At 35.3% G+C, this 23,028-nt stretch overlaps 1 long non-coding RNA gene across 7 annotated transcripts; it reads right to left on the reverse strand.

Moving 5' to 3' along the window:
* Window positions 1-410: 410 nt before the first annotated feature.
* On the reverse strand, window positions 411-18,742 carry LOC125675486 (uncharacterized). Of its 7 annotated transcripts, XR_007370522.2 has the most exons (8): window positions 17,977-18,607; window positions 16,146-16,290; window positions 14,662-15,988; window positions 12,364-12,451; window positions 11,899-12,261; window positions 4,759-4,802; window positions 1,319-1,406; window positions 411-1,208 (listed from the first exon to the last, which is right to left on the reverse strand). It is a non-coding gene; the product is annotated as an uncharacterized LOC125675486 (long non-coding RNA). The 7 variants fall into 7 exon arrangements; XR_007370525.2 differs by lacking the exons at window positions 16,146-16,290; window positions 17,977-18,607 and adding an exon at window positions 18,627-18,742 and having other exon boundaries at window positions 14,662-14,816; XR_008801435.1 differs by having other exon boundaries at window positions 14,662-16,290; window positions 17,982-18,608.
* Window positions 18,743-23,028: the final 4,286 nt, after the last annotated feature.

Here is a 23,028-nt window from a genome sequence, read left to right on the forward strand (position 1 = left end):
ATAACAACCATAGAATTTGCGAAAGGTTGAATTTAAACGAAGCTGTTGAAACCCTTATAATAGCAACTTGTTTGTCGGTAGCCTGCCTCGATTTAAAAAAAAAAACAACTTTCGGGTAGCCCAGAGGTTAACACACTCGCTTCTCACCGCGGTCACCCGAGTTTGATGTACTGTGGCTGTTTGTGAAAGGGTAATGTGGCTGAACATTCTGACACGTGACTTTTCTATAAGAACTTCAATTCCCTTACACACAAATGACAACTTCCCATAGATACCAAAGTCGATAAGAAATATAGATCTTGTCGTTGTAAGTAAACATTTAACATTAAATCATTTACCACTCATCAGAACTCACAATATTAGATTAAAACACACCAGAAATTTTGTCATGAATGAAAGACACACAAATCTTTAAAAAAAATCAATTTTATAATCAGTTGCTTAATTATATTTGTATCAATAACCTCTGAAGACAACAAGGTCCTTCACATTGTAATGTATACATGGAATGCAACATACATATATCTGCACAGTAAAATACCTAGGCAGGATTTTACAATCAGATCCTCAACAATATGTAATTCATAGACTTCACTCCAAATACAGGTTACTCAAAACGTAATGCACAAAGATGACAAAATATACAGTTCCATTACAAGGTGATACATGGATCAAACTCTACAAACATTGTCTGCGTCAATGTATTACATCGCGCATACAGTACATACAATCCGTCAAAATGCAATGCATCAAAATGCCGAGTATAAATATCTACAAATTTTCATTGAAGGTGCATGATATTACACAATTCAAAATATACGGGTAGACATTTAAAACTAGTCACCATCTCTAGAAGTATTCATCGGGATATTTTCATTGTTCTCTGGTCCGTTTCTGTTGAACGATTGGCATACACAAAAGGATGGTACATGTAACCCATCTGTTCTCTTCAAGATGACTATAATAGTCAGAGTAAAACTCAACAAACACACAGAGACTACAGCTACGACCACGCCCACATTCCATTCTCCATTTCCTTTCCGGAGTCTTGAAGATTCGTTTGTACTGATTTCCGTAGAATTCAATACATTATCTATGTTGTCTGTGCTGATACTGACAGTGGGCGTGAAGTCATTTGTTGCTGTCAAGGTTTCAGTAGTTGTCTTTTTCTTAACAACTATGATTTTCCGGGAGTTAACGACATTTTTCTGCAATGAATGGTAAAGAAAACTGACATAAAGTGATAGAAATAATGATATAGCGCATGAATGATAGTACTTTATAACAGCTAGTACCGCGAAGTACTTTTAACGAGTACCTGTGTTTCAAGGATAATCAGCAAAAATGCTACAGTCCAAAGTAGAACCATTCTAAGACTCTTCTCTTGGAGCAATCATATGTTAGATCTGTTAATGAAAAAGAAATATAGTACACAACAAAAAGATTCACATGACAGTCTACACAGTCTATATAACAGGGTATACACATCTAATTGTTAAAGGTTTCTAAGTGACACCTTGAGATCCCCTTTTGATGATGTATCTATATCGAATATCTTATTCTAATTTCTCAACTACCTGACTTCTGATACCAAATAAATGTAACATTATAGTTAGAATGATTCATGTATCAAGCGATATCACACTTGAGATTGACTACAGACATAATCAAGATATGTAAAACATGATCACGATGAACCATTGCTGAGAGAATTTGAGACCAGTGTTTAGAACATAACCCCCTTTCCTCTCATGAAGTGATATACTTAATCGTCAAGCTTAAGAATCTTTCATGTTCACTTTGACAGCATATGTTTAGTAGACAGCTTCGAGTACCAGAGACAAAAGAGAGAAAACATTTGATTTGGCGCAGAACTTTGAATCAGCCAATGAAGAAGTGTATTACATTCTAAAGATGTTAGATCATATTAAGTATCATCCAATCGATAAAGATGTTAGATAATATTAAGTCTCATCCAATCGATAAAGATGTTAGATCATATTAAGTATCATTTAATGTTAGATCATATTAAGTATCATTTAATGTTAGATCATATTAAGTATCATTTAATGTTAGATCATATTAAGTATCATTTAATGTTAGATCATATTAAGTATCATCCAATCGATAAAGATGTTAGATCATATTAAGTATCATTCAATCGATTAAGGGATTCGATCGCTTCGTTCCATCCTCCCCATTCTTAACCGTTAAATTCATCCAACTATTACTTCAATCTAATTCGTTCAACCATGTACAACTAGGACCCATGATTATGCCGCTCGTAGAGGACATTTAATAGCTCACATATTTTTGGGGGGGTTTAAATTTTAGAAGGGACTTCTAAAAAATCTTTCTGAAAGATTCCATCAACTTTCTCTTTCTTGCCCGTGGTTTCAAGATCAGTCAGTTTGTAAAACTCAATATTGATATGCGTAACTATCCTCGTATTTAAAATTGAGAAGAATTATAATAGTGAAAAATTAAAAAGCATAAAAAGTGTGATTAAAATACAGTGATATTATGATAGTATAAGATTAAAATGGTGTGATATTATGATTGTGTAATACTATAATAATGTAGAATTATGAAGCGTAAAGTTTTAATATTATATTTACATTCTTTGTGAATTTGCTGTTTTTCTAACTACTAACAAATAAATAGACGAATGCAATAAAGAAGCGTAAAGCAACATGTAGATCAGTTTGCAATTCGAGAAAGAAAAACAGATATTCATTCTCGCTATGATGTTTTGCTTTCTGCATTCTCCCTTGTACTATTTCCCTTTAACATCCTTGAAATATTTTGCTAAATATGTAACACAACGTGTCGAGACAACGGGTTCTCGCCTACTCTTCAAAATTAAGGATTGTCTCCCTCACGCATACCTCTTATCCTTTTAATAATTTGACTCCACTTTTTTGGCACTCTGTTTTTCCCTAAAATAGTTCTAACACTTCATTGTTATTTCGGATTTCAAACATTTCGGTTGAGCATCACTGAAGAAACATTATTTGTCGAAATGCGCATCTGGTGCATCAAAATTGATACCGTATAAGTTTTACATTATGACCCCTGGGTCGAGGCCTCTGCTGGTGGACTGTTAATCTCCGAGGGTCTCTACAGCCCAGTAGCTATGTACCTCGTAACTAGCTTGAAAATACGGATGTATATTTAATTGCTGGGATAAAATTTAGAAATTCATTCCATGAATTTGACTCCACTTTTTTGGCACTCTGTATTTCCCTAAAATAGCTCTAAAACTTCATTGTTATTTCGGATTTCAAACATTTCTGTTGAGCATCACTGAAGAGACATTATTTGTTGAAATGCGCATCTGGTGCATCAAAATTGGTACCGTATAAGTTTTACATTATACGAGATAGCGGCAGATAACCTTTTCAAAATACTATCTTAAGAATGAAAGGTGAAGGTAACGAACATTGAGTGATCAATCATATAATTCCTAGATAGAATGGAAAACTGAGAGTTAGACAAACACGAACACCTCTATATTTCAGAGGTGGGATCAGCCCGTGCCTAGGAGGAGTAACGATAAGTTAATGACGGCGTCATCAGGTAAGTCAAAGTATGAGTCGCGCATCATTGGGATACCCCCTTCAAAACGGAAGTTCCGTGTCGCGGCAAGCGTTAGCATATTAAAGAACCTTAACTGTTACAACCCTGAGCACGATATGTAGGTTTAAATCTGTTGTAATTTACCCAGAGTTGGGGACGTCTCTAAATAAGTGAAAGAATTCGCAAAGACACATAAATAAACAAACAATTAAAGATATATATACAACATTTTTGAGAGGCGTGAATTTTAGTTTATTACAGACAACTCGTATAATAAAAACAACTCCAGCTAACACTCATTCTTTATTACAGCTAAAACTTGTTGAATTTATTTTAGAGCAAAAAATATTATATATTTGACTTTTTATTTATATAAGTGAATTCTGCATTCGCCTTTTGCACTTCGAAATACAATTATACTGCGGTCATCAAATTAACAGATGAACCTCAATTGTATCTATAATGTAAAATATGCACAGAGGATACATGTCTCACTGCGGACGTGACTGGTCAGCAGGGGATTCTTACTCCTCCTAGGCACCTGATCCCACCTCTGGTGTGTCCAGGGGTCCGTATTTGCCCTACCCCTTAATTTGTATTTTGTATAGGTATTATCATAACTGTTCGTTATCTTCACTTTTCACACATCCGAAAATAGCAGTGGGATTTTTCAACAGTTCAGTTATGCAGCGACGTTAATTTACTGCAGTAACATTTCGCATAAGATTTCAAGTCTAAAGTTTAAAAAATCAGAGTACGCTGCAAAATATTAACTGTATATTCATAGTCTTAAAAGTAAACAAAGAGCGATAACTCATGAAGCTATATAAGAGTCATTGTCAAAAATAACCAGAAAATTTTCAATTCCATGCCTCTTTTGCATATCGTTTTCTATTATGTGTGGATGGTAAATAACTAAGATAAAAACTTCAAAACTTTAAATCGGACCTGGATAAAATCCATGCACGTACAGAATAAGAACATTGAATATATACCAGCTGATCAACATTTCATATACCTCAGATTGAGGGTTGGGGGTATTATATACCTAAAAGTTATTAACATCATCAAATATCGGAGCTTTTTTTTTTGGTAATGATCATCTTAAATTAAAAACTATAAAATGTATCAACAACAAGCATTTCTAAAAGGAATCAATTAAATTGAATTACAAAATACCTAGTATTCCACAAATTCAGCGTCCCGACTCATATATTGAAATTCTGAAATAAGACAAAGAGATTAATTCCTACGTTAGTCTCTTACCTTTATCATAGATCATCATAGGCCTGTCTTTCATCAACAACTGATCCCAGAACTAAGTCAAAAGTAGCTATATTAACCTGATGGAAATTTTCAGGACATCAACACTGAACATAACATCGCTATGTTTAGTGCTGAAAACTTTTTATAAAAGTTTAAGGAGTCACATTGTCTAAAGCTATAAAAATTAGAAGTATAAAGCCGTTCTTGGCACACTGATTTCGACTGCGGATGACTCCCTTTACCTGATCAGGATATAGGGCTCACGGCGGGTGTGACCGGTCAACAGGGGATGCTTACTCCTCCTTGGCACCTGATCCCACCTCTGGTGTGTCCAGGGGTTCGTGTTTACCCAACTATCTATTTTGTATTGCTTATAGGAGTTATGAGATTGATCACTGTTCGTTATCTTCACCTGGCATAAAGCAGCAGACAGTGACGAGAGAGGCTGTAAATGAAGTGGATGACTCACTGGGATGTGTACAGGTACATGTAGATACATACGCGTTAAATACATGTACAAGGCTGACATCGCTTGTATTTGACGTAAAGTGACAAATCAAGATCCATGCTTCCACAAGGAATGGGAAATCTGTATTTCTACCGTCACATGACCACAGAAAGTATCGACAAAGCTAAGGATCATTGATCACTAGTCCGTTCTAAACATGATATTCAAACTTTGCTATCTTAATGTGGCCGCACATTTTGAGTGCAAGTTGCATGGCGTCGGCATGAATGGTGAAGGTAACGAAGAGTGATCAATCTCATGACTTCTATAAGCAATATAAAATAGAGAGTTGGGCTAAAACGAAGCCCTGGATACACCAGAGGTGGGATCAGGTGCGTAGGGAAAGTGGAGGTGATAATGGAATATTGCTACATAAATATGAAAAGTTGATGATGGAGAAGGTGAAATCATCCCGTTTGTCCTAAATTTGAATTGTTAGTTTGCCGTTGATATATACTTTTAATGAAATATTTAAGTATGAAACAGAAGTGTTACCTTTGTTTTCTGTTGATTTATTTTTATTAAACATTCGCAATGCAATACGGAAGTTTCCTCTGACGGTTCTAAATTCTTAATTTAACAAGGATTTATGTGTAGTAATTGGACATTCTGCCACTAGTGGAGTTTTACGAAGAGGCTTACTTTTACAATCGACGACTGACTTTTACAGTTTAAATGGGCCAACTCCAAATATGAAAAATTTGGAAGTGGTATTTACAAAATTAAAAGACTTTACCGCATTCAGTTGTATATATTGTTTAACATCCCACTCGATAATTTTTCACTTAGCTAAGTAGTAGAGCGTTCGCTTCGTAACTGGGAGGTCGTGATTTCGAGCCCCGCTCGTGCCATGGTCGCGTCAAGCCTAAGATTGATAGATTTAACATTGTTTAATGTCCTTCTCAAGAATTTTTCATTCATATGGCAAACCTAAGGCGTTAAAATAGGTAGCGATTGCTCTTTCGCCAAACCCTCGGCATTTATAGGTGAGAATCACGGGTTCTTCAGGTATGACCTTAAAAACGGAGTTCCCATGCCGTGGCATGCGTTGACACGATAAAAAAAAAACCCTCACTACTACGGCGCTGAGCGCTAAACAGAGGGCGGGTCAACATTTGTGGTACTTTATCTACAGATGGTGACCTCTCAATATGATTGAAAAATCCAGGAAGGGATGTAAAAGCAACTGATAGATCATATGGAGACGTCACTATTGACGGTGAAGGGCTGCAATATGTACGCATATGATCGTCGCTTACGGCCTTTGAGCAAGGATGGATCTTTATCATGCCACATTTGTTGTGACACGGGACCTCGGGTTTTCCGGTACTATCGAAAGGATCGCCCTATTTAGTCGCATCTTACGACAAGTAAGGGGTATTGCAGAGGACCTATTCTAACCCAGATATCCATGGGGTACGGCATTTCTAAAGGACAAACACATGCCAAATGATTATATCAATAATGTATAGAGTATACTAGTATACTAGAGAGTAATCGATTTTCGTGGGGGCCAATTTTCATAAGTCATTACCACAAACATTGTTAATTCTACTGTGTATATTGATATACATGTATATGTATACAATTACACATCACGTATTGGTTGTATTTACATTTATACCTAGATATTCAACACGACAGAGAGAGAAACAAGGACGTAGCATTTTTTTTTCAAAATGAGAGGGAGGGGCTATGAAAAAATATATTTCGACAAGCCTACCCCTCGACTTTTTGGCCTAGTATAGAGCTGCCGTCCAAAGGTATATGTGTGGATGGGTAGAGGTTGTTCTGTTCCTTGGGGAGCCAGAATCATAAGATGTGAGGTATAGAGAACATTTAAGCTTCCAAGGCTGAAGACATTATTTAGAAATGTCAGGATAACTCGGGGTCGTCTGCTTACAATGAGTGCGCTGTGGTACACTTATGATATACAGTGAAGCTTAAAAACACTCTCTTTATGGCAATTTTCTGGGTCCCTTCATGCATTTCTCAGCTCGTCATTCGCAGTTAATAAATTACATGTACATTTGAATATCGATAAATTTAATTTCATGAAATATTAAAACGAGTAGTGCATTGCGAAAGAGTCGAACAAATGTAAAAAGAATACGAGTTGCTAAAGAGTTTACAATACTCTTGTAATAAACATAATGGTCGGTTTTGGTGTTCTTACTGATGCAGTCTGTATATTTATTTCGGTCCAATTTCTGTAGTTGGAGTTGATCCCTTTAAATTGTATAAGTCAGCCGTCGATTGTAAAAGTAAGTATCTTCGTAAAACTCCAATATTGATATGTTCTTTTTACTTCGCGTTGTGTGTTGTTTTTTTTAATGATAATAAGTTTTATGTAAAGTATTCAATCTTCAATCCTTTAGATATTTTCAGGTAAGTTTGAGTCCGCCTAGAGTGAGGCTAGGAATAAAATAATAAATAAGGTTTTAAAAGTTTTAAAAGGTTCAACAATTGTATGATAAATACCAAAATAATAATCCCGGGGAATGAATGTGGCTTGAGAGAAAAATATGACTAAATAGGAAAAATAAAGAAATAATGATGAAAAAATATAGGGTGAGGTGACTCCTGATATCTACCTTGTTGAAAGGTTTGGCTCAGCAGAAGCCCTGAGCACGGTTGTACTTGGGTTTTCTTAAAGAACACATCACACATTTAAACTTTTTAATTGTTTCAGCAAAAGTAATTCAAAACTACTTTAAATGTGTTTTAAATTAAACATTTTGCGTAGTTTTGAGTTTTAAAGCGATGAAATTAAAATCTTTTTGATATATACATATTCACTTTCGCTTTCGTCATATGCGCCCTCGAGTTTGAAAACATCTATTAGCCATTTCATATACAGATTAGATTTAATCGACATAAAAAAAAAAAAAACAATTATCACGCCAACGGCTTGTAAATATTACATTAAGATATTTTGTGCCGTGCTCGGGCAGATACATTACATCGTATTGAGGTTTGTCTATATGACACCGTGTTTTGGATGCATGACAATATGTTGAAACTCAACACGGATAAGACTGAGGTCATTGTGTTTGCATCTGATCGAAATGCAAACCTCATTAGAAACATTTCAGTGACAGTAGGTGACTCACAAATTAATCCTTCAACCTGCGTTCGAAATCTTGGTGTCATGTTTGAATCCAAGATGGATATGGAGAAACAAGTGAACTCTGTCAGCAGATCTTGTTATGCACAGTTGCGGCAAATAGGCCACATCAGAAAATATTTAATAACAGAAGCAACTAAATCTCTTGTGAACTCCCGAATTACATCAAGATTAGATTACTGTAACGCTCTCCTGGTTGGTGTTCCAAAGAAAGTCCTGAGCAAGCTCCAACATATTCAGAACACTGCCGCACGTCTCATATCCAGGACCTCTCGTTACAACCATATCACTCCAACACTAAGAGAACTACACTGGTTACCTGTGCAGTATAGGACACAATATAAGATACTTACTTATACTTACAAAGCCTTAAATGATGAGTGCCCAACTTATATCAAACAATTACTAGAGGTATATAAGCCTATCCGAAATCTTAGGTCTATAAAACAATCAGTCACTTTAGTTATTCCAAAAAGTCGAACCGTAACATACGGAGATCAGTGTTTCAGAACATTAGCTCCACAACTGTGGAATGCCCTTCCAGAGCATGTAAGGGGCTGTAGAACACTGTGTGCATTCAAGAAGTCACTGAAAACACATTTTTTCCATCAAGTTTTCCAGGACTAGTTTCTATCATTTCAGTCATTCGTGTAGGTTAGATTCTGTGAAAAACTGTGAAAACTAAAGACTGTGTGTCTTAGCTTTCGAGTACCATTTTGTGATGTTTTATATAAAAAGGGGGGGTGTATGTTTTAATGTATTATACCTGAGACATTATATGGTGTGTGTGCGTGTGTGTATTTCATTATTATTTTAATACGCCCTGAAACTGATGTTTATTCTTATCTAGCATATTTATGGTATCTTGTGTTTTCATGTTTTATATGTACAATGAGGATAGGTACAGCTTTTAATGTTTTATTTATTTTCTATGCATTATGTGTATAACATTCCCTTGTAAGGTATAAATGTATTGTAAAGCACCTTTGAGTGTACATAGTGTATGAAAAGGGTGCTATATAAATATGTTATTATTATTATTATCATTATCGGTAGAAAGGGTTTAGACGTGAATAATTTTCAATTTTTCGAAGGAAGGTGCGACAAAAGACGTATGTGGATAATTGTTTGTTCGAGCAAGAACTTTACCTTTTAAAAAAACACCTACTCACCTTTTTAAAATTGTTCAGATAGAGACCCTGATAAACTGCGAGAAAATGGATGTATGGAAACTAAGCACTTCAAATTCAATACATACTCGGATCAACTGACCTTCACTTTGTCACAACATGCCCGATATAACTTGTGCTTTCAGGTTTCTTCCAATTGTTAGATTAACAAAAATTTAAAAATGCAAAATAATTGAACTTTTAATTATATAGATAATAGAATATTGTATTTCTTAGCTTTAAATTGAATTATAAAATTATTTCTTCATTGAACTCCTAACATCTTGAGTGCGTCAGTATAACGCCATGTTCCCATTTCCTAACAACGTGCAGATCACAATTCAAAAATAATAATAAGATTGCAGCTTTATCAAAATAAAATAATGTGCTTTCCACTTTGAATTTGATTATTACTGACAACTCAACTGTATGACAAACGGGATGATTTCGGCTTCTCCATCGTTAACTTCCCTCATTTATGTAGCAATATTCCATTATCACCTGCATATGGTGTGTATATATCTCAACTGATTCGATATGCAAGAGCTTGTTCTGCGTATAGTCAGTTTTTAAATCGAGGTAAGCTACTGACAAACAAGTTGATGGTACAGGGATTTCAACAGTCTCGATTGAAGTCAGCATTTCGCAAATTCTATGGTCGTTATAACGATCTAGTTCGTCAATACAACCTCACATTGGGTCAAATGCTGTCTGACGTGTTTCATACCGATTGTTAAGCCGTTCTTGGCACACTGATTGTGACTGCGGATAACTCCGTTTACCTGATCAGGATATGGGGCTCACGGCGGGTGTGACCGGTCAACAGGGGATGCTTACTCCTCCTAGGCACCTGATCCCACCTCTGGTGTGTCCAGGGGTTCGTGTTTGCCCAACTATCTATTTTGTATTGCTTGTAGGAGTTATGAGATTGATCACTGTTCGTTATCTTCACCTTGCATAAGCATAAAGAAGAAAAAATGCATGTAAATTTGTATACTTTGAAAAAATGAGATGTGTCCTTTAACAAAAGAATGAATGTAAAAGTTACCTGTATTACGATGTGATAATAAATCTAGAAGTAACCAATGAGAAGTTTTGTAATAAAATACGTTTGAAAATAAAAGATAACTCTCTTCCTGTTTCATGAAATAAACAACTCGAATACGAAAATAGGAATATACGTAAACAAGTAAGCAGAAAATAATGAAATAGAGATAATAGAGATCGATGCTACCACATATGACAGACATGTGCCACGGCAAACTAACGACTCAACTTTATGACAAACGGAATGACGTCAGCTCATCGTCAACTTTCCATATTTATGTAGCAATATTCCATTATCACCTGCGTATGGTGTTTATACCTCTCAGCTGATCCGATGTGCAAGAGCTTGTTTTCCGCATGATAAGTATTTAGTCGAAACAGGTTACTGACAAACAAGTTCATCAGTACCTACCCGACTGATTACAATATAAATACCATTATATTTACATATATATACATATCGACAATTTTATACTCAAAATTATTTACAAATGAAGAATACAGAATAAAAAATTGAAAATATATACAATACAAATGAAAAAATAAGTACAAAAAATGAAAAAGAGCAAATTTTCAACTTTTAAAATGTCATAGTCTGTGGTGTATCATTTCAAATTCAAACTTTACACAATTATCAAATGCGTCTGGTTTTGTTGTTGGTAAACTTAAAATATACATTAATCAAAATTGTTTGTTGTTTGCAAATTTTACACAATAATTAAGTGTTTAATTTGTCATCCAAGAAACCAGATTGGTTGACTCTAAATATTGGCTAACATCATGAACACATTGTATATGTGTATTCCATTTTCACCCGTGATCTCTATTATCATCGTTTAAATCAACCGTGATCTCTATTAGCATCGTTTGAATCACCCGTGATCTCTATTATCATCGTTTAAATTACCCGTGATCTCTATTAGCATCGTTTAAATCACCCGTGATCTCTATTATCATCGTTTAAATCGCCAATAGTTTAGTTTCCCCATACACGTTTTCCGTTGTATGTAATCGCTTTATGATTAAAATGTATACCTATATATTACTGATGTTCCCTTGGAACCTGTACTTTGACAGTCATCAAGATGAAGATGCTATTCTTTTCATTACTCACATTTCATTATGGATCCGGATGTACTGTGTGTATACAATATCTTTACATAATAATATAGACACCACAAGACACATATTCAAACACATACTCAAAACTAACTACTTGTAATGAGCTCCATCGGTTCATCCTCTGGCGTAGATCTATCTCTGTTGAATAATTTGAACACCGACAAAGTTAGTACATTTAACTTGTTTGTTTTCTTTAAGATGAATAAAATCAAAACAATAAAAGCTAAGGGGCACACAACTGCGGCAGTTACCACGACCACGTTCATTCTTCCCTCCTCTACCTGGAGGCTCTGAGATAGTGTACTAATTTCCGTAGAATTGGTTCTGTTGTTTGTCTTGCTTGTACTTATACCAACAGTTGGTGTTGAGTAATTTTTTACTGGCAAGTTTTCAATTGTATTTTTCTCAATAACCTTGATTTTCCAGGAGTTAACTGCATTTTTCTGCAAAGAATGGTAACGAAAACATGTATAAAATGGGGAGAAAACTATACATTGTATGAATATCAGTACTCAAAACCACTTTGGAGTAATTTCAATGTGTACCTGTACTCCATCGATTATCAACACAATGACTAGTTTCCACAGTACAACCATTCTAATACATTTCTTTTGGAGCCATCACATTTTACATCTGTCAATGAAAAAGAAAAAATATTGAGTTGCTTTATTTAACAATCCATACTGTCGATATAGCAGGGTACCCTTAATGTTAGAGGTATCTAAGACACACCCAACGAACCTCTACAATTCTACTGGTGATGTGTGAGGTATGTAAATTGAATATCTTATTCTATTATCTGAACTGACAAATTATCTCTTGTCAGATAAGTGTTACATTGTATTTAGAAATATCACACATGAGATCGGTTACAGTTTAAAGATATCACACCTGAGATCGGTTACAGTGTAAAGATATCACACCTGAGATCGGTTACAGTGTAAAGATATCACAATCTTAATGGAAATTCCATTCACTTACTCTTCTTCATCCGTGGTTTGATTGTTGTTTGTTTCACATACCGCAGACAATGGTTCATTTATATCAGGATATCACCAGTTGCAGGTGAAGTACCAAAATTTAAACCATTTGTTTAGCGCTCAAGGCCGTCAGAGTGAGGGTTGTTTATCGAAACATACACCTTGACATGGGAGCTTCATTTTAAGGCCATATCCGAAAGACCCATCATTCTCACTTCTAAATACCGAACCTTTTAGGCGAAGGAGCAACCACTACCTAATTCAACGTCTTAGGTTTGAACTCATGACCCTCCGGTTACGAAGCGAATATTCTATCACAGAACTACTGCGGCCGACCGTATTTTGAATATCAATGAATTTGTAACACTTAAAATCTCTACAAACAATACAAAATTATGAGTAGGGCAAAGACAGACCTCTAGACACACGGAATGTGGCATCAGATGCCTAGGTGGGAAAGACATCCCTTGCTGATTGGTCACAATTGTCATGAGACATATAGTTTGATATCAGGTAAACTGAGTGATTGCCAACGTAATGATATAAAGAATGGTATTCACTCCAAAACTGCATGCCTGGCAATTCGAATTGTGTTTTTATGATAAATTACCCTCTATTTATGAAGAACAGAAATAAATAATGTAATAGATGTTTCATTGAAATGATAAGGATTCTAACAGCATATATAACTGATTGTAACATGCCTTTAGAGGAGGAAAAATTCTGTTTTCAAAAAGGAAATGTTGTCATCGACGAGGACGATTTAAATACATGTAATATGGAACTGCTGGTACGGAATTACGATTCGCTTTTCACGTTTAAACCCATCTTAACTTGTTTTATTTATCTGAAAATTATTGAAATAAAAACAAAAAAGGTATTAATTCATTTTTGCAAGCATACTTAGATTTTTTTAAAAAACTCGAATTGATACTTTGATTCCTATTTAAGCATTTCGAAACGTCCTTGCATGATCGAATATAAGTTTATTATGCAGGAGCTTTGTGTTTCCTTTTATTACAAAAATACATAAAATTCTCAGAAATCTTTATTCAATCAAACACATACAGGTTCCTCACAAACCATGTTAAACGTTCCGATAATTCAGAAATATAGATGCTAACGGCAAACTAACAATGAAACTTTATGACAAACGGGATGATTCCAGCTTCTCCATCTTCAACTTCCCAAATCTATGTAGCAATATTATATTATCACATGTTTGTGATGTATGTGTCTCTCAAGTGATTCGATACGCAAGAGATTGTTCTGCGTATAAATTTTTAGATTAAGGAAGCTCCTGACAAACAAGTTAATATCACATGAGTTTCAACAGTCTCGTTTAAAGTCAGCATTTCGCAAGTTCTATGGTCGTTATAACGATATAGTTTGCCAATACAACCTGTCATTAGGTCAAATGTTGTCTAACGTGTTTCATATCAATTGAGACACCGTTCTTAACACGATGATTCTACCTACAGCCCTATAGTTTACTTGATCGAAATATAGGGTTCACGGTGAGTGTGACCGGTCGACAGGAGATGCTTACTCTTCCTAGGTACCTAATGACAGGTTGTATTGGCAAACTATATCGAGATAGCAGCAGATAACCTCTTCACCATATAGTCGTCCGACTAATAAGTGAATCACGGCCTCATCAGTCATGAGACATCGCAGTAGTGAGATGTGGATAGGGAGGCAGATATGGGCGTCATCGTGTAACAATTCTGTTCATGAACCTGACAACATGTGATGTCTTCCTCCGAATGAGGTCTTCCTTGTATAATGTCATCTACCTTTACAATATGAGATTGACGGGTTATGAGATTGATCAGTGTTTGTTACCTTCATCTTTCACAGTACCTCAATGGTTAAAGCGCTCGCTTCAATTTGTGAGTTCTAGTCCAGCTTATATCCACGTCAAACGTAGGCATTTACACGTTGAAGAACCCTCACATCCCTGATCGTCATATGTTAGGTCTAAATTTGTAGTACTTTACCCATAGTTGGCGATGTCTCTAAATACGTGAAAAGGTGAAATTAACGAACAGTGATCAATCTCATAACGTCTATAAAGAATACAAAAGAGAGAGTTGGGCAAACACGGACCCATGGATGTACTAGAGGTGGGATCAGGTGCCAAGGGGGAGTAATCATCCCCTGTCAACCGGTCACAACCACCGTGAGTCCCATATCTTGAATTAATTCTCAAAGATACGTAAAAAAAAATTAAATTAAAGGCAGGCATATAATACTTTTAATAAGGCGTGAAGCTCATTTTACCACAGACATTAACTCAGGGCAGCTAAAACTTGTTAAAACTTATAGGAAAAAACTAAACATAGTTATTCCACTTTCTATTTCTGTAAGTGAAAATGGGTGAATTCTAGAACAGTCTTTCCATAATCATTAAGTAGGAATTCTGTACATGTTATAGGGTTCATGACAGGTGTGACTGTCAACTGCAATGCTTGCTCCTCCTAAGAACCGCCTCTAGTGTGTTCAGGACGGTTAGTTAGCTTTAATAGGCGGTTGTTGGTTGTATATCGAGAATGTTTCACTCATATCGAGACGTAACCATTGCCGGATAACTTTTCATTTATATAGACGTTAACTGTCAATTAAACTTAGGCCAAAAAAATATATCTATTGGTTTCCACTTTCACTTGAATAATTTTCTAATGATTTAGTATTCTACAATGCATAAAATAAAGTGATTATTTTGTAATCAAATAAAATTTATATGATGAATCAATACATTTCTTCACTTTACTGTAAAGAAAAACTGTTTCTGTGTTTTGGAATCTGTCTAGTATAAGTGCATAATAAATAACTTGATAAATAAGTCAATAAATATACTCTTGTTGTAGTGATGACAATTGCAAAATCAGTTAGAATGGAAAAATGTGTTAGGGTCGGCAGAAATTTTCAGGGTAGGTAGGGAAAGTGGAAACCAACATATATTTTTTGGCCTTAACTCAGTTTCGTGTAACTGAGCCCAGAGGTCCATGTTTGCCCTACTCTTTAGTATTCATTATTGGAATTATGGCATTGATCACTTTTCATTATCTTACTTTTACATACATACGAAAATAGCAGTGTGGGTATTTTTCAACTCGTTCCTTTGATGCAGCGAGCATGGCCTATGATTTATTACGGTGAACTTTATCATACGATTTCAAGTCTAAAGCTAAGAAAAATCATAATTAAGCTGCAAAATCTTAAATTCTTGATGAAGTGAATATTCATAGATGTAAAAGTAAAGTAAGAGCGATAACTCACTAAGATATATAAAGTCCTTGTAAAAATTACTAGAAAATTTTCAGTTGCCTACATTTTTTGCATACCGATAATTATCTGTGCGAGTGAATCAAAGCTGCAATACAAACTAAATGAAATTGATGAATGTTTGCAGAATGACAACAATGGATATGTCATGCAGCTGATCGACATTTCACATAACTGGGGCTGAGGGATGGAGGTGTTATGTACCTAAAAGTTAAAAAGATCATCAAATATCTTTTATTATGACAACTGAACATCTCAAATCCCAAGAACCCTAAAATGCTTCATAAACAAGTATTTCTAAACACAATTATGTTTACATGTCTATTCTAGGAAAAATTGAATTGCAAAAATACCGAATCTTCCATGAATTGCAGTATACTGATTTATCGACTGAAATTCTGAAAGACAAAACATTGATTCTCATGGTAACCGCTTAACATTAACGTAGATATTAAACCATACACACAGACAGTGCATGAGCCGAGACAAAAGTAGTGTTATAAGCAGAGTGGAGACGGTACAGGAAGAACGTCATTAAGTACGAGCAATTACTCCCTGTAGTCGCGCTGTGGTGTGATATGGAGACAGATAACCACACTGCTGAGATCATTTGTATTTTGAGAACGTGAAGTAACAGATTTACATTCATGCTTCTAAAAGGAGTATGAAATGTGTACAGTGTATAAGCAGAGCGAGAATTGTCAACAGACTAACACAGGAACATTGCCTATCTTTTAGTGCTGCAAACTTGATGGAAAAGTCTAAAGCTACAAAAATTAAATGAGCAGCAAAGCGTGCACATAAAAGCTTGTAAACTGATCAAAGGTGATAAATCACGGCAGTTTTGCTGTGGTATAATATGTAAATAAATTATACATTACTAACACCATTTGTATTTTGTGAACATGAAATAACAAATGAAGATCTGTGCTTCCAAAAGGAATATCAAATGTGTATTTTTGAAGTCAAAGAACCACAGAAAATATGGACAAAGCTTTGTTCCATTTTAGATTAGTCTTTGTTAATTATTATCTTGAGGTCACCACACATTTTGACTACGTTATAAACAATGAAGAGTGTCTGCTCCAAGATGTGTTGTAAGATGTATGACTTCTGCATAAAACAAATTACATCATTGAAAATTAAGTGGACATTTTCCAACAAATCCGTTTATGTATTGAAATTATTTGGCTCGACTGCACATTAATTGCTAGAATCGACCGAAGCTGAATGTAAATTTCCAGAGAGGACTACTCCTAGATTGGGTAAAGGTGTCCCTTCAAATATCCAGCCGTGACGAATCTCAACCGAAATAGTACTGAAATCTACTTTCTGCAAATATTAAGGACCATACGTGTAAATATTTATCAGCTAAGGAATCCACTTCCTATTTGAAAAAAAACATAGTCAAACAACAGCAAAATAGAAAAAATAAAATAAATGATGTCGATGGCGGATCTAGAAGGGGTGATGCTCTTTTTGATTGAATATTTGAACAAAAATGGCCATTAACACTTTCTCAAGTCTGTCTGTTAATTCAATTTTTATTCTACATATCTGCTCTCTTCCATGTCTCTTTTTATAATGCCTAGACAAATATAAACGCAAATTGTATGACAGATAGGGAAGATTTAATCTACATTAAAATAGAGACACGAGCAAATGTGAGATACAGACTCTCTTAAGATTTTAATTGACACTTATAAGTGTTGTAGGAGATTTTAATTGAGACTTATAAGTGTTGTAGTTGGTTTTCCTTCTATCTTTAAATCCCACAACACTTCATAGCGACCGCCACTAGATTTCTTACAACCCTATTTCCGATTCAATGACTTGTCATCCACCAGAAGAATGAGGAAGGTAATTTTAAAAGATTAAAATGTTGCTTACATTACCCTGTGATTGTAGACATTTTTCAAGGATATCCAAGTCCGTGTGTCTCACAGAAAGGCGTCTTGTAACCAAACCATTGCACGGTAAACACTCTAGTTCTACTGACATGGTTTTTCTGGTTTCAGTTTTTGTTTCATTGAGGGATTTCCTCTGATTTTGATTTATTCGTATTTCATTTTATCAGTTAACGCATGTTTTATTTCTTTAGTCTGGTGTATCACGTACACATAGGATGCTATATAATATTGCATTCTTCCAGGTTAACATGGGAAAATGACCGGAAAAGCAGGTTTTAAAAACGTCCTTATTTATTTGCAATCAAAATTTAAAAAAAAAATTAAAATCGTTTAGATGCATACAATTAATCACTGGGAGGGTAAACCCTCCGGGTTATGTGGTGTTGACAGCGAATGAGAAAAACTTGAAACCTTATAAAAATTAAAAATTGGTACCGTATAAGTTTCACATAAGCATTCATCCGTATGAAGTTATATTTAAACCTGTCGATATCAAGCGATATGCACTTTATATTAACCCCGGTACATTCTCTGATCGAAAACGTAATCTCCATACTCCAGCGCAGTGTACAAAAGTTGGAGAAGGTGGTTTTTTTATATTAAATAATAAAGCAGAAGGTTTTTACTCACTCGCTTATCATGATTATCCATACTAATAAATTACTAACACACGACTAGTATTAAACTAAGCATAGGAACGATTTGACGGTAGTCAGACACAGACTACAGGCATTGGAACACGTGACATTATAGATGTCGGTATGCTGGTATACGCGTGGAATATTTAGAATATTTGTATAGACCTCAGCATAATGGCTGGAATGTGAAGTGGTTTTTTTTAGTGTAAACATGACTCGGGTCTTTGTTTACACAACATAGAGTTATGGCTAAAATACTATTCTTATCATTGCATTCAGAGGGTCAAAGGTTTTGCTGTCAACATTAAACGAGTATGATTTTGACGTTTAACATAAAAAAAAGGGGAAAGAATGTCTTCAAAAAACGTGAATCAGTCCCTTTAAATCCATGAGTGTAAACAATTATTCGTTCATATAAAATTTGATTCGTTACCCTTACATACATAGATCCATTGTTGAATCCAGTAAATGTTTTAATAAGCCCTCACGAAAATATTAACTGCTGTGAAAGAGAAACTTCAAAAGTATTGTGCCACAGCATATGCTCACGGCGGGTGTGACCGGTTTACCCAACTCCATTTTGTATTCTCATAGGAGTTATGAGATTGAGATATAGGGATCACAGCGGGTGTGACCGATCGACAGGGAATGCTTATTCCTCCTAGGCACCTGATCCCACCTCTGGCATATAGGGATCCGAGTTTGCCCGACTCTCTATTTTGTATACCTTATATGAGTTTTACGATTGATTACTGTTCGTTATCTTCATCTTTTCATGCAAGAAGTGGTGTAAATCAAATGAGTATGGTAAAAAAAATCCCGAAGAACTTTTAGTAAATTGAAATCACAAATTTTTTCTCAAATTACCATCAAAACAAGACTATTCAACACTTAACACGACCATTCCTCACGATAATTAAAGACAGAAAGACTATTCAACACTTCACATGACCACTCCTCACGATAATTATAGACAGACAAGACTATTCAAAACTTCACATGACCACTCCTCACAATAATTATAGACAGACTAGACTATTCAACACTTCACATGACCACTCCTCACAATAATTACAGACAGACTAGACTATTCAACACTTAACACGACCACTCCTCACAATAATTAAAGACAGAGAGACTATTCAACACTTCACATGACCACTCCTCACAATAATTACAGACAGACTAGACTATTCAACACTTAACACGACCACTCCTCACAATAATTATAGACAGACAAGACTATTCAACACTTCACATGACCACTCCTCACAGTAATTATAGACAGACAAGACTATTCAAAACTTCACATGACCACTCCTCACAATAATTATAGACAGACAAGACTATTCAACACTTCACATGACCACTCCTCACAATAATTACAGACAGACTAGACTATTCAACACTTCACATGACCACTCCTCACGATAATTATAGACAGACTAGACTATTCAACACTTCACACGACCACTCCTCACAATAATTACAGACAGACTAGACTATTCAACACTTCACATGACCACTCCTCACAATAATTACAGACAGACTAGACTATTCAACACTTCACATGACCACTCCTCACGATAATTATAGACAGACTAGACTATTCAACACTTCACACGACCACTCCTCACAATAATTACAGACAGACTAGACTATTCAACACTTCACATGACCACTCCTCACAATAATTATAGACAGACTAGACTATTCAACACTTCACACGACCACTCCTCACGATAATTATAGACAGACTATACTTCTTAACATTAAGGTATGAAAATGGAAATATTCATACCGTGTGGTCAATCAAATCATTTGATAGTTATGATCTTGATAACATTAGGCGATTTCGATTGACTGAAAAATTCGATTGATTTCTCAATCAAAGAAAACCTGATTTTGACTTCCATATATTTATATGTCGTATGAATTTGAACACAAAATCATGTATTATTATATAAACGGAATGTTTTATAATATTTATATGATGTTTAAATGATAAGAAATGAATGTATCATAGAGAAAACTGGACGAAAAAGTTTTTCATCAATGCGCTACACTCAATTTTCCCTCCGATACCTACATCAAGAAAAGAATCATAAAGCTCATTTCTTGATTAATCACCATCCTGACTCTTAATTAATCATTTAAAAATTACTCTGTTAAAGACTACCCTGATTCTATGCACGAGTACTCTGAAATTGATATTAAAAAGATCCTGGAGTTCGATCTCATTGACAATATCTTCGTAATCTTTGGTGATCAGGTCTTCCAACAATCTGTTGGATTTCCCATGGGCACAAATTGTGTTCCTTTATCAGCTAACCTATTTCTATACTCTTACCGGGCAGAATTGATTCAAACGCTTCTACACGAGAAAAAAATATGTTGCTATGGCCATCAACTTCCTCACATGGACGCGTTAACAGCCTTGAGCCCTATATCTTGATCAGGTAAACGGAGTTATCCGTAGTCAAAATCAGTGTGCCAAGAACGGCCTAACAATCGGTATGAAACACGTCAGACAGTATTTGACTCAATGACAGGTTGTATTGGCAAACTAGATCGTTATAACAACCATAGAATTTGCGAAATGCTGACTTTAAACGAGACTGTTGAAACCCCTGCACCATCAACTTATTTGTAAGTAGCCTACTTCGATTTAAAGAACTGACAATACGCAGAACAAGGTCTTGCGTATCGAATCAGTTGAGAGATGTAAACATCATATGCAGGTGATAATGGAATATTGCTACATAAATATGGGAAGTTGATGATGGAGAAGTTGGAAATCATCACATTTGTCATAAAGTTGAGTTGTTAGTTTGCCGTTAATGTCTACTTTCAATAAAATATCTAAGTATGAGGCAGAAGTAGACACAATTGAATGAAGAAATCCTGTGCTGGTGACGTAACATATGGCCTACCTGCTCTATGATGATCATTTGCTGATGTATTCTTTTAATATCTGATTTTCATAAATATCTTCTTTTTTTTTTTTTTTTAGAACGTCTACCTCGAGTCTTTTAGGCATATCTTATTAGATATTCATATCATGCACCAAGTGACAACGAAATTTGGACTCTAGATTTATTTAAAAACAAAACCCTTTTTTATAATTCCAGAAATAAAAATTCAGCAAAAAATCATGAGATAACTGAAAGCTTGAAATTCTTTTGATGGTGAAATCATGCTTCATACGACGCATCAAATAAAATGTTCGTGCAATGAACCACCTTAACGGTTTACCTGATCAAAATATAGGGCTCACGGTGGGTGTGACCGGTCAACAGGGGGTGCTTACTCCTCCTAGGAACCCAATCTCACCCCTGGTATATCTAGGTTCCGTGTTTGCCCTACTCTCTATTTTGTATTGCTTGTAGGAGTTATGAGATTGATCACTGTTCGTTATCTTCACCATTCTTAAAGACAATGCAATCAAATATTGAAACCCATGCATTCGACAGATTACTGGTGCCTGAATTACGTGCAATAGGATCTTATACCACTAAAGAGCTATAGAGACCAATTCAACATTATTTATTGGGATATTATCCTCAAATTCTACAGAATATGGAGTACACAATAGCGTTAGATGTTAAGACCCCTGGGTCGAGGCCTCATGCTGGTGGACTGTTAGTCCCGGAGGGTCTCTACAGCCCAGTAGCTAAGTACTTCGTTACTAGCTTGAAAATACGGATGTATATTTAATTGCTGTTAAAGAATTTAGAAATTCATTTCAAAATTAAGGATTATATCTCCCTCATGCATAGCTCTCATCCTTGGACGAATTTGGCTCCAGTTTTTTTGGCACTCTAGTTTGACTTTAAGCTCTTACAAGTTTAATCTTATTTCGAATATCCAAAATTTCGGCTTGAGCATCACTGAAGAGACATTATCTGTCGAAATGCGCATCTGGTGCATCAAAATTGGTACCATACAAGTTTTTACATGTAACCAGTAGTAATCAGGCGATCCACTCGAGACCACGGAAATGTATGAGAGCATTATTTGACAAGATTCAGCGCAAAAATTACTATGTGTTTTTTCTTCTTTCTTTTGATCAGTGTACTTGTCGTTGCTAAAAAGTGCATATGGAGCAATGACTAGTGATTTTGTATTGTTTCTGCAGAATAATTTTTTAATCAATAACAAATATTTGCGGTAGGCCACACCTACACGGGTCTGACCAATATTTAACTCGCAGCTTACTGAGGATTAATCCCCAGCTTGGCGTATGGAAGTTATTGTGAGATTTAAAAGGCAGGTTCTTGCTGCATTTTAAAGCAAGCATCCATATTCATCATATGATTTCTGATTTGGTGATACCCCCCCCCCCCAAAAAAAAAGAAAAATGTCTAAAAAGGTATTTTAGCATAACTCTTCAC

This window comes from Ostrea edulis, chromosome 3 (assembly GCF_947568905.1).
Source record: "Ostrea edulis chromosome 3, xbOstEdul1.1, whole genome shotgun sequence".
NCBI classification, from domain to species: Eukaryota; Metazoa; Mollusca; class Bivalvia; order Ostreida; family Ostreidae; genus Ostrea; species Ostrea edulis.